The following is a 14,032-nucleotide window of genomic DNA, read 5'->3' as shown; positions in this document are numbered from 1 at the left end:
AGAGAAACAGTAAATTCAGATCGTTGCACAGATAAAATATTTACAAGGACACTGTTTGTACACTCCCACTGGTTTCATTGTTATTTAATAAACTTGTCCTGTGGGGGGAGATATCGAATAAAATCACCCATTCCAGCCACCCCCACCCTCCTTCTCCCTCGGACCTCACTATGCCTGCCTCCCCAAACATCCTTGAACGCTCCTGCCCTGGTCCCGAGCCCGAGAGTGGAACTGGCCGTGTCCAGACAGAGGAGCTGAATAATTGAATCCGTTCGGATTTGCGCAGGCAGGGTGGGGTGTGGTGTGGTGTGGTGTGGTGGGGGATGGAAGGGGAGATAATCCACTGCTTTGCCTAATTGCCAGAATAAAGATTGCCTCCATTGTGTCCACCCAGTTGGTATTTATCAAAGCAGCCCTGCGTGTGATTGGGATGAGGTTTTAGCACTTCTGCATGTCGGCTTTTTTTTTCTTTTCTTTCTTTCTTTCATTTTTTTTTTTACTTCCAGCGGATTCACGCCAGCATTGGTCTGCTTGTCATTACACACGGCCGGCTGTTACTGTTGCACTGTCAAAAAATGTTAGACTGTCTGTCGAAGCAGACACAATTAAAATGGGTCTGAGGGGTCTTTTTTTACTTGTTTCTTTTCTGCACAGACTTAGAGGGAATGTGCCTATGTTAGCCTTCGCATTTACTGCAGCTCACATTGACTCTTAGAACTCACAGAATGGGCCCTGGCTTGACCTTTTCTGACAATGCTTTAAGTCTAACAGAATCCACATAGGAACCAAACACACACACAAACACACACACACACACACACACACACACACACACACACACACACACACTAACAAGCACTAATCAACTCTAAAAATATAGTAACTGAAAAGCAAGAGGCCTTGTAAAGTCAAGTCTGCCTGAGCCCCCCACCCCGACCCCCGCCCCCATTGACAGCAACTTTGCACGCATTGAATAATGCAGCAGGCATCTGCGAGGGATGCGAGAGATGTGAATCCTCCGCCGTAATCGGAGCGACGCAGCCAGAGAGGAACGACTCCGGGAGCCAGATGAGTTCTGGCAAGTGCACAGCGGCAGGGGCCAGCTCTCGACATCAACACGCTCTCCAACACGAGGAGGAGAGAGGAGGAGAGGGGAGAGGGGAGAGGAGGGAGCGACATTCCAGAGGGACATTCCAGTTTAACTTTACAACATACAGAAAAGACAGAGATAGAGAGAGAGAGGGGTCCATCACAGAGAGAAAAACACAACAGCGAGAACAGAGGGATGAAAGATTTTGCTTTTTAATTCATGAAAGCAGAGTAAGAAGTGTTTCTCTGGTGTGAGGAACGCTGTTGTTGTATTTAATGTTGTGTTTTAATTCCCCACATTTAATTATAGTTATTAAGATTAAATCTATTAAATTACCAAAGGCAGAAACATATGGAGAGTGAAAGTGTAAATGAGCATCTGTGTGTGTGAGAGAGAGCGGGTGAGATAGAGATAGATGTTAAAGGGAAGTTAAATGTGTGATAGAGGGAAAGAGGGGGAGAGATAGAGGTAAAGTGGTAAACAGAGGTAAGAACAAGTTGGAGAGTGGGAGAGAAAGTCGGTTTATCCAAGTAGCAAAAATTCATTTAAATATAAATAAGTCTCCAGCCACTACTTCCACAACATGGGCAAATCTCTGGATCTCTACCTAATAGTCTTATTCTTCATATTTAATGTATGCTCTCCATTTGGCAACCGGGCTAAAAAAAACACACACAAATATACATGCACCCACCGACAAGGACGGGAAGATAACGGCTTAAATGATAATCGTTATCTTTTTGTTTATTATTAAAATCACAATTTTGTATTCATTCCTGGCAGAAAATTGCTTTATACCGGCTTCCACATTTCTCATTACTTTTAAGGATTCAGTCCGTAACGTCGGAAGATTTTAACCAAATGTAAGCTGTCCTTTTTTTCGGTAAGTGTATCTTTTCAATGGTGGCTATATAAAAAAACACTGAATTTTAAGGAAGACCATCACAGAAGTTCTGCTTAGAATCAAATCGGAATATGCTCACTATTTGATGAACTGCCATTAACATACACACTATAAAGCAGGCCATTTTATTCAGAGATTTTCATACACACTGTACATCTAAATTAAACCCACGAGGTAGTACACCATGCCTTGGCTGCTATTCGAGAGAAAAAAGCACATATTTACTGTTTCCCCGGTGAGTGAATGAATTGATCTATTTTCAGAAACATGCAGATGTGTGTTTTTCTCATCATTAAAGGCACATGATGGCAAAGTGTGATGAATAGGAAAAGGCCAAGGAAAGAATGGGGTAATTATGCATTCTCTAAACACTGCTAAATACAGACAGTGATGGATGTTCCTGAGGAAGAATCTACACTTTTATTTCTTTTTTGTTTTGTTTCCTTTTCCTTTCTGAATCTCTCAAAAAGACATAAATAACAGCACAGTGGCAGTCTAGAGCCAAGAGGAGATGGGATTCTGCTGTGAGAATGTGCCACAAAGCTTTTTTTTTTTTAGAGGCTAGAGGCTCCGGCTTAAACATGAGATGCAGATGCATACTTTGCATACTCTGTGTAATACTAACAGTCCACTGCATGCTACCCACTCGTGCAACCTTCACTGGTCAGGTTCAAGGGTTCAAAAGAAATGGCACCTGTCAATAACAGGGCATGCTTAACAGTATGAGAGAGTGTCTGTTCACAAGTGGTGTATGATATAGGTGTGTGTGTGTGTGTGTGTGTGTGTGTGTGTGTGTGTGTGTGTGTTGGGGGGGGGGGGGTTGTATGCATGTGTGTGTGTGTGTGTTTAAAGAGATGTTTATGTGTGTCCACGCACAACCCGTCTTTGTGGATGTGTCTCCAAATCCATCCCAATTACTGTCAATGTGTGTGTGTGACATGCAATGCAGTATGCCCATCCAGAGATACAAATGTATCATGTATTTACTAGACACAGGCATGTACACACACACACAAAGACACACACACACACACACACACACACACACACACACACACACACACACACACACAGATAATGTATGTTGAATCCACATGAAGGCACACATACACTGACACATGCACGCAGGCACACACTCACACAACATAAATGCAGGAGCACAATCACACTGCATTTCATGCTGTACAAACACACATAAACAGACAAATAGGAAACACAAACACGGAAAAACAAACACATGGAAATGCAAATGGGTACACACACACACACACACACACACACACACACACACACACACACACACACACACACACACACACACACACACACACACACACACACACACACACACAGGCAAACACACACACAGCATCCACTCCAGCCTGATGGCCTATTACTGATGTACACACTGACCCATCACCCCAGCTCTCCAGTCTGATCTGCCCAGCCTCCTACAGCTCACACTTCACTCACTCTTTCGTTTGTTTCCCCCTAGTGCTCCAGAATCTTTTTAATGAGCATGTTGGCCAGGGCCGCGGCTCTTTCAATGGCACTGGGCAAAATTGGAAAGAAAAGCGGCAAAAGAAAGAAAACAACTATTATTAAATAAACATACAAGATTCCTATTGTCAGTTGGCATTTGCGCCTAATTACATGTTCTCCCCTGACCTATATTCCTCGTGGCTCCGTCGGCCGCCTTTTTCTGAGGTTGGGTTTGTTGTAGCAGTTCATCTGCATACATACTATTAGCCTGACCTCCGTAAAGACAGATGTCTCTCCCACCCACCCCCTGCCGAAAGCCTCGCACCCACAGAACAAGCCTCGAGATCGAGGCCCGTCTTCGCCACAGGCTCCTCCCTCCCCAGAGGACGAGAGAGCTAATGAGCTTCGGGTTCAACCGAACGTCCAAATTCAAAGACCCCCGTGAAGTCTCAGAGGATGGCTGTGGGGATGCCAGGCGGAAAATAACATGCAAATGGCGTCACGGAACGCTTCAAACCCCCAAAACGTGTGGGAACGTTGCCCATTTATTTTCCAATTTCTTCCCCTAAGTAAAATGTATCAGAGACAGAAAGAAAGAAAGAAAGAACAAAGAGAGAGAGAGAGAAGGAAAAAGAGAGTGTGAGAGGGAAAGAGAGAGACTGTGGAACTCTTTGTTGCCTTTAGACTCAATGCAGTTAGTAGGCGACCATTTTGATGGAGTGCAGGTTTACTGAAGGGTTACAGCAGTAGGGTGAGGCTTGCAGAATGATCCCTGCTGGGGCTGACGAGTCCCTTACTCCCTCCCAGAGGCCTGTTGATGCAGCAGCAGCTGAGGCCAAAGTGTGTGTGGTATCCACCCACCCACACACACACACACACACACTGTAAAGCGTCTACAGCTGGACTGCACTTAGCACAGCTGGGGGACTAAATTGTCAAGAGGAAAGGCATGTGTGAATGCGTGTGTGTTTATGTGTGTCTGTGTGTATCGCTGCGAGTGTATCCACGTGTTGGTGCGTGCTTGTGTGTCCAACTGGCCTAGGGGAGCCATGGGCATCAGTTTGGGCAGGTGGCTCACCAAGACTAAAGGAGGGGCTGGGGAGCGTGAGCGAGCGAGCGAGCGTGGAAGCGAGGGTGGTGTGGAGAGATGAAAGCCCCAGTGCCAGAGGGACTGAGCAGGGGGGGCTGGTGAAGCAGCTGAGGCTCCTGCTCTGCAGCTGGCCACCCGGAGTGCCTTCACTTGGGCCCAGTGAGCTGCGATGAGCAACTGGTCCCTGGAGTGGAACGAGTCATGTCATCGCCCCCCGGTCCCCTACGGGGTCAACTGAGGTGATTCGCAAAGCACAGATATGGGACCGCTGGAAATCAGCTAACTGCTGAGGTTTGTGGGTGTGATAAATGTTTCGGTTTCAGAGTACACTGACACACACACACACAAAGAGACAGAGAGAGAGAGTTATTGACAGACACTGACACAGATATTGTCAGATGCTGACATTTTGACACAGATATTGCCACCGTCTGGGCTACAAAGTTGGCCTTGTTCAGTCAATGGAATGCCGACTCTCTCCAGTGCTGCAACACGCACGCACGCACGCACGCACGCACGCACGCACGCACGCACGCACGCACACAGACACCTTTATTATGCCCAGTTCAGAGTTAGTCATCCAACTGGATCGGAAAGCTGTCTGCCGCCCCCCATTGACCTTGTTAAGTTGTGGCCTTATAACGGGTCGTCTGGGGAATAGCTTTAATTAAACCAAACAAATTGTGTTCGATTTTATACCAGTCATGAACTGAAGAGTCCACAAACCTCATTGGCACTTGATCAGGACAAATTAAATAAACATCAGCACTGGGGCCACGTGACCCAGACTAATGAATGAGTCCATGCTCACATTCCAGTGCGTATACAGTCTACGCATTGGATAATATCAGGCATTAAGAAAATGAGATGTCTTTCTGCAATATCAGTGTATCGACTCCTGCACACAATTAGGCTCAGGGTTGAGCCCCTTACCAAGAGATCCGCTTTGGCATGGGGTGACTGACCTCTCCGAAAATAACCTTATCATCAGTCAAGCCAATAAGCTCAGGGGTGCGAGGAACGTGCGACCCCCAGGGGCCTCCGACCTCTAACCCCTGTGGTAATGAGGCCAATAGCCCCGAGTGATGGTATGATTGCCGGTCAGTGAGGCTGGAGGCCCCAAGGGGAGATTCAGCTAAACCAGTGAGCTCGCAAGCCGTCCTGTCACATTAACACAGGATCAAGTCCATCATTAGGCAGTCGCCATGACGCCCCAGAGGGCCCTGAGCAGAACACACACACACACACACACACACACACACACATATATATATACACACACACACACACACACACACATATATACACACACAGGTCCAGAGACACCCATTAAGGGCAAATATCGAGGCTATACTGGCCTAGCAGTCTCTTCAGCCAAAGTTCATTAAAACAAGTAATGAAGACTTTAATGGTCAAACCGTGTCTCTAAAGATATATCTCACAGAGGACATGCGGTTTTAACATTGGACACAATTTGTGTGGTGTGAATGAAAATACTCTGGTGGCTTAAATAACAGATCAGAGATCATGACCTACAAATGATTTGTGAACTAATGAATTCATTAACAACTGCCGCATGTGAGCCACATGTTTAACCCTCATCTCGCATTCTAAAATCAATGCACTGGTAACGAAAAAATCAATCCCAATAATCTTGCAACAGGCCTGTCCTCTGCTGACCAGGGCCTCTTTGTGCATGCAGAACGAGTGCTTAAAATATAAATAGTCCCCTGGAATATGTACTAAAAACAAGAAGTGTACAGTCCAATGAGAATATTTTTGGATTTGCCTGGAATCTGCCTAAACACATCCAGCACAGTCCCTGTACATGCAATACATCTCAGGGATTCCTGAATTTTTCAGAACCTTAGAAATATTTTATGTCTAGAAGTTTCTGTGTTGAAACTGTCAACGAGGTCTTCGTGTCTGCCGTAATCTGCTCTGCTCACTACCCGGCCCTCCCAAATGCTTTATTTATAGAAGGCCTTGCGCCTGTTCTGACACAAAATAAGAATGAAGTGTTGAAGCATGTCAGGCAGTAGGTAGGGTGGTCTTGTACAGAGCCCTGCTTGCTCGGGGGAAAGTTGGGCCACACACTGTACAGTGTTCTTCTGCCATGAAAACAGACACAGATGCTCTCCGCCATACTTTCTGGTACATGGAGGGAAGCAGCTATGACTAAGCGCAATAGACTGGCACAGCTTGACTGAATCCTGCTTCTTTTCTCTCTTTTTTTTCCCTCTTTCATTTCTCCCCGACAACAGGAACATAATGACCTCTTTGGTGAGACAGCAGGAAGACATCAGACACAGATTTGATTAGCCCACAGTGTCCACACTTCAGTTGACGTCAGATAATGCAGTTGTTATTTAGAAGCCCATTCCGGCTCTGCGGGTCTTGTGTGTGTGTGTGTGTGTGTGTGTGTGTGTGTGTGTGTGTGTGTGTGTGTGTACGGGTGTGTGTGTGTCTGTGGGTCCAGCTTGTTAAGACCGTCCTCCAGTGGGAAAGGTCACCGCCGCCGCTGCTTCCCACCAGATGACGGCTGGTGCAAAAAAACAAGACGTGGCGCCATTTTCTCCCCCGTCGAGCAAGCACTCAATTACATGGCCCCAACGAAAGTTCAGTGGCATCGAGACCCTTCTCTGGGAGAAACGCTCCGCCAGAACATCAAATTAAAGAGGAGACGTGGAGGGGTCAGGCATGTTTCAGGGCCACCCAATGACATGCTGTGGACGGAGGCCTCTACCGGAGGAGCAGGCTGCGGTTCAGAAAACATGAGTCTCACTGCATTCTATGCTGAATACAAATACATGTATTCACATAGCATACATGCAAAGCCCTTAATTTCATGGTATTGACGGAGGTGTTCAAATCCTGCACCAAAAGAAGCAGCTGCATGTTTAATCCCCAGGACTAATAACTAATATAACTGTCATTCTACAGTGACTATAGAGACATATCTGTTTATATTTCTGGGCATCCAAAACAATACAAGCTGACACATGAATCTTTGGTGACATTGCTTCACTCAAGTGCCCTATTTTTTTTTTAAGTGTTTATTTTTCTTCCTCTATTTGCTCTAAACACTTGCCCATGAAACTATCAATTATTCATAACTGGCATGCCCTGACAGAATGCACCCCCAGTCTTCCCGAGCAGGAAAGGGGTAAAACGGGAGAGAAGGGAGGCATTGTTTTAATTAGATCTGCATTACAGACAGTGCCTGTGCTACACTTGGGAAGTGTAGCTCTCTCTCTCACTCTCATTATGCACTAATGAGTTGTCTATTAATGAAAATGGAAAACATTTATTGTGCGAGCACAACGGGTTCAGCTGGATTAATTATTGCACTTGTGTGGCAAAATGGAGACAGAATATAGAGAGAAGCATCGGCGCTTGGCAAAATGCACATTATTCGCTAGGCAACAGTTGTCAAGTGTGGTGATGGCCCCTACGGAAGCACAACAGCAAAAGAAAGAGAAAAAAAAAAACTAAAATGGGAGACACACTCCACTAATATTACACACACAAGACTAGAGGGAAGGCAGTGTTCCGTGCATTAACACACACACACACACACACACACACTCTCTCTTTCTCTCTCGTGCGCACACACACACACACACACCAACACACACACACACACACACACACCAACACACACACACACACACACACACACACACACACACACACACACACACACACACACACACACACACACACACACACACACACACACACACACACAGCTAATTGCACCATTTACATGAGCATCCTGTGATTCAGCCTGTGCGCAGCACGAAGCAATAAAATGCTACCCCAGACTAATTACACCGCAGCCTCGCTGAGACTCAAAGCGTCTCCAGCCATTCTCACACTCTGGCCAGCCTGTCAATAGCACATGTCACTGGCCAGGATCAATACTAACACAACTAACAAAGGCGTCTCTTCTAAATGTAATAACATACATGTATAAAAATCCAATTCCACAAGCTCAAATTACATTTCGCCGTAAATAGATGGAGAAGATGCAACCCTGAGCTGACACATCACACATTTATCACACTCTCAGATGAGACAGAAACAGATGAATGAATGACCTCCATCAATATTGCTTTATTTTACCCTGCCTATTTCCATGCAAATTGTGATAACGTGAGAAAGATGAACAGGTATCTAGACCGAGGGAGGCCTACAGAGACAAACACAGACACAGAGAGAGAGAGAGAGACAGAGAGAGAGAGAGAGAGAGAGAGAGAGAGAGAGAGAGAGAGAGAGGTTAGGGAAAGGGTAGGTACTGTGCCTTGGGTATTGTATGGACAATGGATGTGAACTAACAGTAACCCGACACAGAAATATGCTTCAGTCTTTAAAAAATTCAGGCAGTGAAAGTTGTGAAAGAGCAGTGAAAGTTGCCCTTGGCTTGAGAACCCCAGTCCATAGACTTAGACCCATATTGAAGTCTGAAGCTCAGTAAATAGAGGTCCAAGGCCATCTCCTGTGGCCACTCAATAGCATCTTAACGTATGCTTGAGCTTTCACGGTCCGAGCAGAAATCAGAGGACTTGTGGTTATACAGCTAGTTCTCTGGGCCATGCGTTTGATTCTAAAACATGTCGGATCGATGGGGACATCTGGCTTACAATCGGTTCCAGGTGTAAGTCTTCCTCCACAGCTTAAGACCTTGGTTTTGTATCTCCGCTCATACTGAATGCAATTATTATTTATTTTTTTCTTGAAAAAGAAAAAGAAAAAATATATACCTTTTACAGCTGAGATGATCTGGCCCTCCATTGGGAAAAGGAGCATCAATTTTCTACATGTATATTTGTTTTCAAAATGCTGCTATTTGGACCAATCACGGTATTTGTTTACTCGAGACCATAATCAAGACAGCGAGACAAGCATGTGTCTGTGTGTGTGTGTGTGTGTGTGTGTGTGTGTGTGTGCGTGCGCGTGCCACACTGCATGCTTACACACACCTCACACAGAGCTAAACATTATCATATTGTGTTCCTCGATATGAAATTGAGGAATATCGCGACTTTAAGGTACTCATCATCACACATGATTTTCATCTTCTTGAGTGCTGCTTACATCTGCTGTGTGTTTTTTTCTCTCTCCATGGTAATAAAGTGCTCTGTGATTATGACATCACAAAGACATAGTGCATTATTTGTAAGCCTTTCCATCACACGGCTCTTCCTTTGAATCAATGTTGATGAGCTCCCGAGACCGAGCGGCATTTCGGCTGATTACTGCATTCAAAATGAATTCACTGACACTTTTGGACCATCCTGTTCGCTTTATGCAAGGCATTATGTGCTTGGCCAGAGTACCCTTGACCCTGCCCCATTTTGAAAAATATCCAATACATATTTAACAAGAAACAATTGTACCCCCCCCATGCTTCAATCACTGCAAATGGCACCCAAAAATACTATCCCTTAGATGAGATTTAATCATCTGTCCCATTTCTGCTACATGGAAAAAAGCTCAGAAACCTCAATATTTGTGTAAGTAATATTTACACAAGGGCTTACAACCAAGGCATGGACATTATAAATAGGACCTCAGTAGACACAGTAGTTATGGCCTTAGAATACGTAGCACAGGCAAAATAAACCTTATCCAGGATTTAAATTAATAACAGATTCTCATGTTTCACACAATGCAACCCACAGCACCATGAACCACATTGGAGAAGTATTAAAAAAAACAGTGATATGAAAACTGTGATAAACCAGTCTTGACAGAGCCAGATGCTGTTTGCTGTGTATTAAAACTGACTGGGCAGGATGCGGCAGAACACCCATCTTGTGCAGTGGTGTAGGGATCAGCATTTCTTTTGTGTAATTTTTCTCGATGTCTGCTCTTTGCAGCAGTCTTATTAAACATGGCAGCGTTCCCACACAAACAAGGGGAGAAAAACAATACCTGTCATCCATTTCCTCTTCTCATAGGGAGCCATGGTCTCGATGATGCATGTGATACCCCTATCACCTGTCAATACTTTGAGGAAGCTCACCGCATGACAAAAGAAAATGCTGGCTTTGTCTTTCCCCCCCCCCCAGAAAAGCAGCATGTGTAGGAAAGCACTGCATGAAACAGATCCATATTTATGTCATATGCCAAACTTTCCTCTGTTTTCTCGCTAAGCTTTTGAAGACAGACTATTGATGAGCAGATATAACAGTGAAGCAGCTCAACACAAATTGTTGATCAAGATATCGGTGATCTTTAAAAGTGGGCACACTTCCAAGTTATCATACATATAAACTTTTGAAGTACTATATGTTATTTGTACAGATGTGGCATATGTTTGTACAGATGGTCACATCTCTGAATGATCGTTGTTAAATTATTGTTATATTATTCTTAAATAATTTTGTTCTCTATAGAGAAGGCTGATGAGCTCTGTAGATTTTAACACTGTGTGTGTGTGTGTGTGCGGGTTGGTGGGTGTGTGTTTGTCTAAGAAAAAAGAGCATCTCTACTGCTGGCTTTAATATTCTTAATCTTTGTTTTAAGGAGAGATTACAGATGGAACATAACTCCCGTGAGAGTCCTTCTTTTGGTGTGAGTGTTCTTTTTTCCCCTCCCCTTGACGTCTTTATTTCTTGGAGAACGCAACAAAAAAAAGACACTTGAGGAACTCAACTTTCTGCAGTGCTACAACAGCTTGTTGACAGAGGCGATAAAAAAAGGGTGATAAAAAAAAAAAGAACAAGAGGCGATCATAATAAGGCGGAGAATGGCGATAAGATGAGACTTTTAGCAGCCGGCTGGAGAGAAGAGTGTGAGAGAGGAAAGTGAAAAAAAACACAATGATGAGACAGAAGGATGGGGGAGGAGTTGGGGGTGTGAGATGAAGGATAGAGAAAATTAAGAGGAGGGAAAAGGGGTAAACAAGGTGAAAAGAGAAAGACTGCAGAGTAAAAAGGAGGGCAAGTGGGACGGGAGGGGCGGATAGGAGAGGAGAGGAGAGGAGAGGAAAGGAGAGGAGGGGAGGAGCCGCACACACTCCGTCTCCCACTCGCGGAATGGTGGATGAGCCGCTGTTGATGGCGACCTGTCCTCCTGGCCTTATTTTAATCCATCAATTACCACGGAGCATGACGTCCTTATCCAATCTGCCTGCGTGACCGTGTGTGTGTGTGCGTGTGTGTGTATGTCTGTGTCTGTGTCTGTGTGTGTGTCTGTGTCTGTGAATGTGTGTGCATGGGTGCGTGTGGCTGGGGACGTGAATAATCGACCATCACGACGCATCATAACATTCAATATCGGAGAGATGCAGCAGGGCCGTTACCCATGGCGACGTGTCAGTCTGCTAGTTAGGGGGTGAGCGTGGCACATCTGTTGGTGCTTTCTTGTGTTCTTTTATGTACACTAATCCCGGCTTTAGAGAAATCCATTATCATAGATGTTCCCCAATCCTGCTTCGCACACATTTAAGGTAATGACCCGCAGGCAGCATAAGCTTGGTCAAACAGATTTAGACCACAGGAAAAACTGCCCCGTTCAATGGTTTGTGTGTATATGTCTCTCTCTCTCTGTGTGTGTGTGTGTGTGTGTGTGTGTGTTTGTTGGGGGTGATTTTATTGACAGCCTGTTTTTGAAACCCCTGTAACAGATCACATCAGAACGATTATACAACACAAGTGTAAAGCTTTTAAGCAAATGGCAGTTGTGTTTGATTACCAAAATGGCACTGTTGAAAGTGAATGCAATCATTGCAAAAGCCATTAAAACCTTGTCATTAATGGGGCCGCTGCCAAAGCAATTAGACCCTCCTGTTTTGCTCCCGGCAATGAGGAGGCTAATACAAAATATTAGGCCTGAAATGAAAAAGGCTATGCCAAGCAAAAAAAATGTGAGCTGCATTCTCATCGAGGAGACTGTGTGTGTGTGTGTGTGTGTGTGCGTGTGTACGTGTGTGTGTGTGTGTGTGGGACGAGGAGAGAAGTCTGACATTGTTTGATAAGTTTGACATTGCAGAGCATTACGGTGCGGGAGGCTTTATTAAGATTAGAGTGTTCCTCTGTGCCTGTGTGTGTGTGTGTGTGTGTGTGTGTGTGTGTGTGTGTGTGTGTGTGTGTGTGTGTGTGTGTGTGTGTGTGTGTGTGTGTGTGTGTGTGGATTTGCTGCAGTTGCTGTTTGGTGTCGCGTGGTTAACTGCAAGCTCATAAACCTGGTTTGAGACCATCTACAAAGCCCTGTGGACCAGCGGCCTCCTAGATTCCTAGCTGCCTGCCTTCATTCTTTCCTCCTATTACTTCCCCATCACTGGTTTCTTTTCATTTTCTATCATTTAATAAGACTACGTGTGGAGCGAGAGGCCCGTTTGTCGGCCAGTGTGCTGTTCTTCTCTGTCGGACTGACTGATTGGGGATCAGTTGGATAGGATACTCCACACACATCGCCCTGCTGCTTCTCCCCCTTCCACTGGCTTTGCTTTCTGGTCCACCTGCTCTACTCACTTTCATCCTTTCAGGCGAACTGAGAGGCAGCGAGGGACTCGCGGTGGCGGAGGATGATGATGCCGCAGCTGTGTGCGCCACCGCAACTGGGACTCCTTCTAGAACACTGGCAGTGACAAAACAAAACCGAGCATGTGACATGCGCAAGCACCCTTAACACGGCACTTGTTAAACCGCCAGTTCACCCGCTATGAGATCACCTGTCGGGGAACAGGGACGACTGATTCATCACCGGTTGCCCTGTGTTTGACTGTAGTGTCAGACGAGATGAATGGAATGGAGTGGAAGTAAACGAAGATGTCCTAAAAAGCCGGTAAAAAGCACTAGGCTTTCTTTTGGTTCCACTAATTACTTTCAAGGTTTTAGTTACGGGCAGAGGAAGGTATGGACAGAAATAAAAGAGAGAGAGATCTTGGATGCCCATAAGAGGGTGTTGGGGGGGGGGGGGGGGGCGGGGGGTGGTGGAACAGGGCTGGAGCAAAAACAAAGAATGATGGGAAGAGCAAAGTAAAGCATGAGCATTATTCCTGCTGAAAATGCAGTGGAGCTGAGTAAGCTGTGCTCTGCGCAGGTACCAGTCCGTGGGTTATAATGAGGCTCTAATGGCTGCTACACTGTAATGATGAGGCAGAACTCAGAGAGGAGCACACGTACAGAGAGAGAGATAGAGAGAGAGAGGGAGAGGGAGGGGGAGAGGGAAAGGATGAGAGAGAGAGAGAGAGAGAGAGAGAGAGAGAGAGGGAGAGATAGGGGGAGAGAGAGGGAGTGGGTGGAAGAGGAAACTGAAAGGTAGTGAAGGTAGAGAATGAGGGAACAAGGCAAGAGAGAGAGAGAGAGAGAGAGAGAGAGAGCGAGAGAGAGAGAGAGAGAGAGGGAGGGACAGAGAGAGGGATTGTAGGGATGACAAAGAGCAAAAAGAAAGCAGGGAGAATGTACTGCAGCTGAGGCTTTCGGAGAGGGAGAAACGCTCTGGCTTGGCGAGG

At 45.6% G+C, this 14,032-nt stretch overlaps 1 protein-coding gene across 1 annotated transcript in view; it reads right to left on the bottom strand.

Annotated features, from left to right (window-relative positions):
- LOC105898953 (cadherin-4-like) overlaps window positions 1-14,032 on the bottom strand; it is a 276,557-nt gene that overhangs the window by 162,714 nt on the left and 99,811 nt on the right. The window lies entirely within an intron of this gene.

This window comes from Clupea harengus, chromosome 4, assembly GCF_900700415.2.
Source record: "Clupea harengus chromosome 4, Ch_v2.0.2, whole genome shotgun sequence".
NCBI classification, from domain to species: Eukaryota; Metazoa; Chordata; class Actinopteri; order Clupeiformes; family Clupeidae; genus Clupea; species Clupea harengus.
Note: the sequence above shows the minus strand (reverse complement) of the source record. Positions and strands in the feature narration are given on the sequence as shown.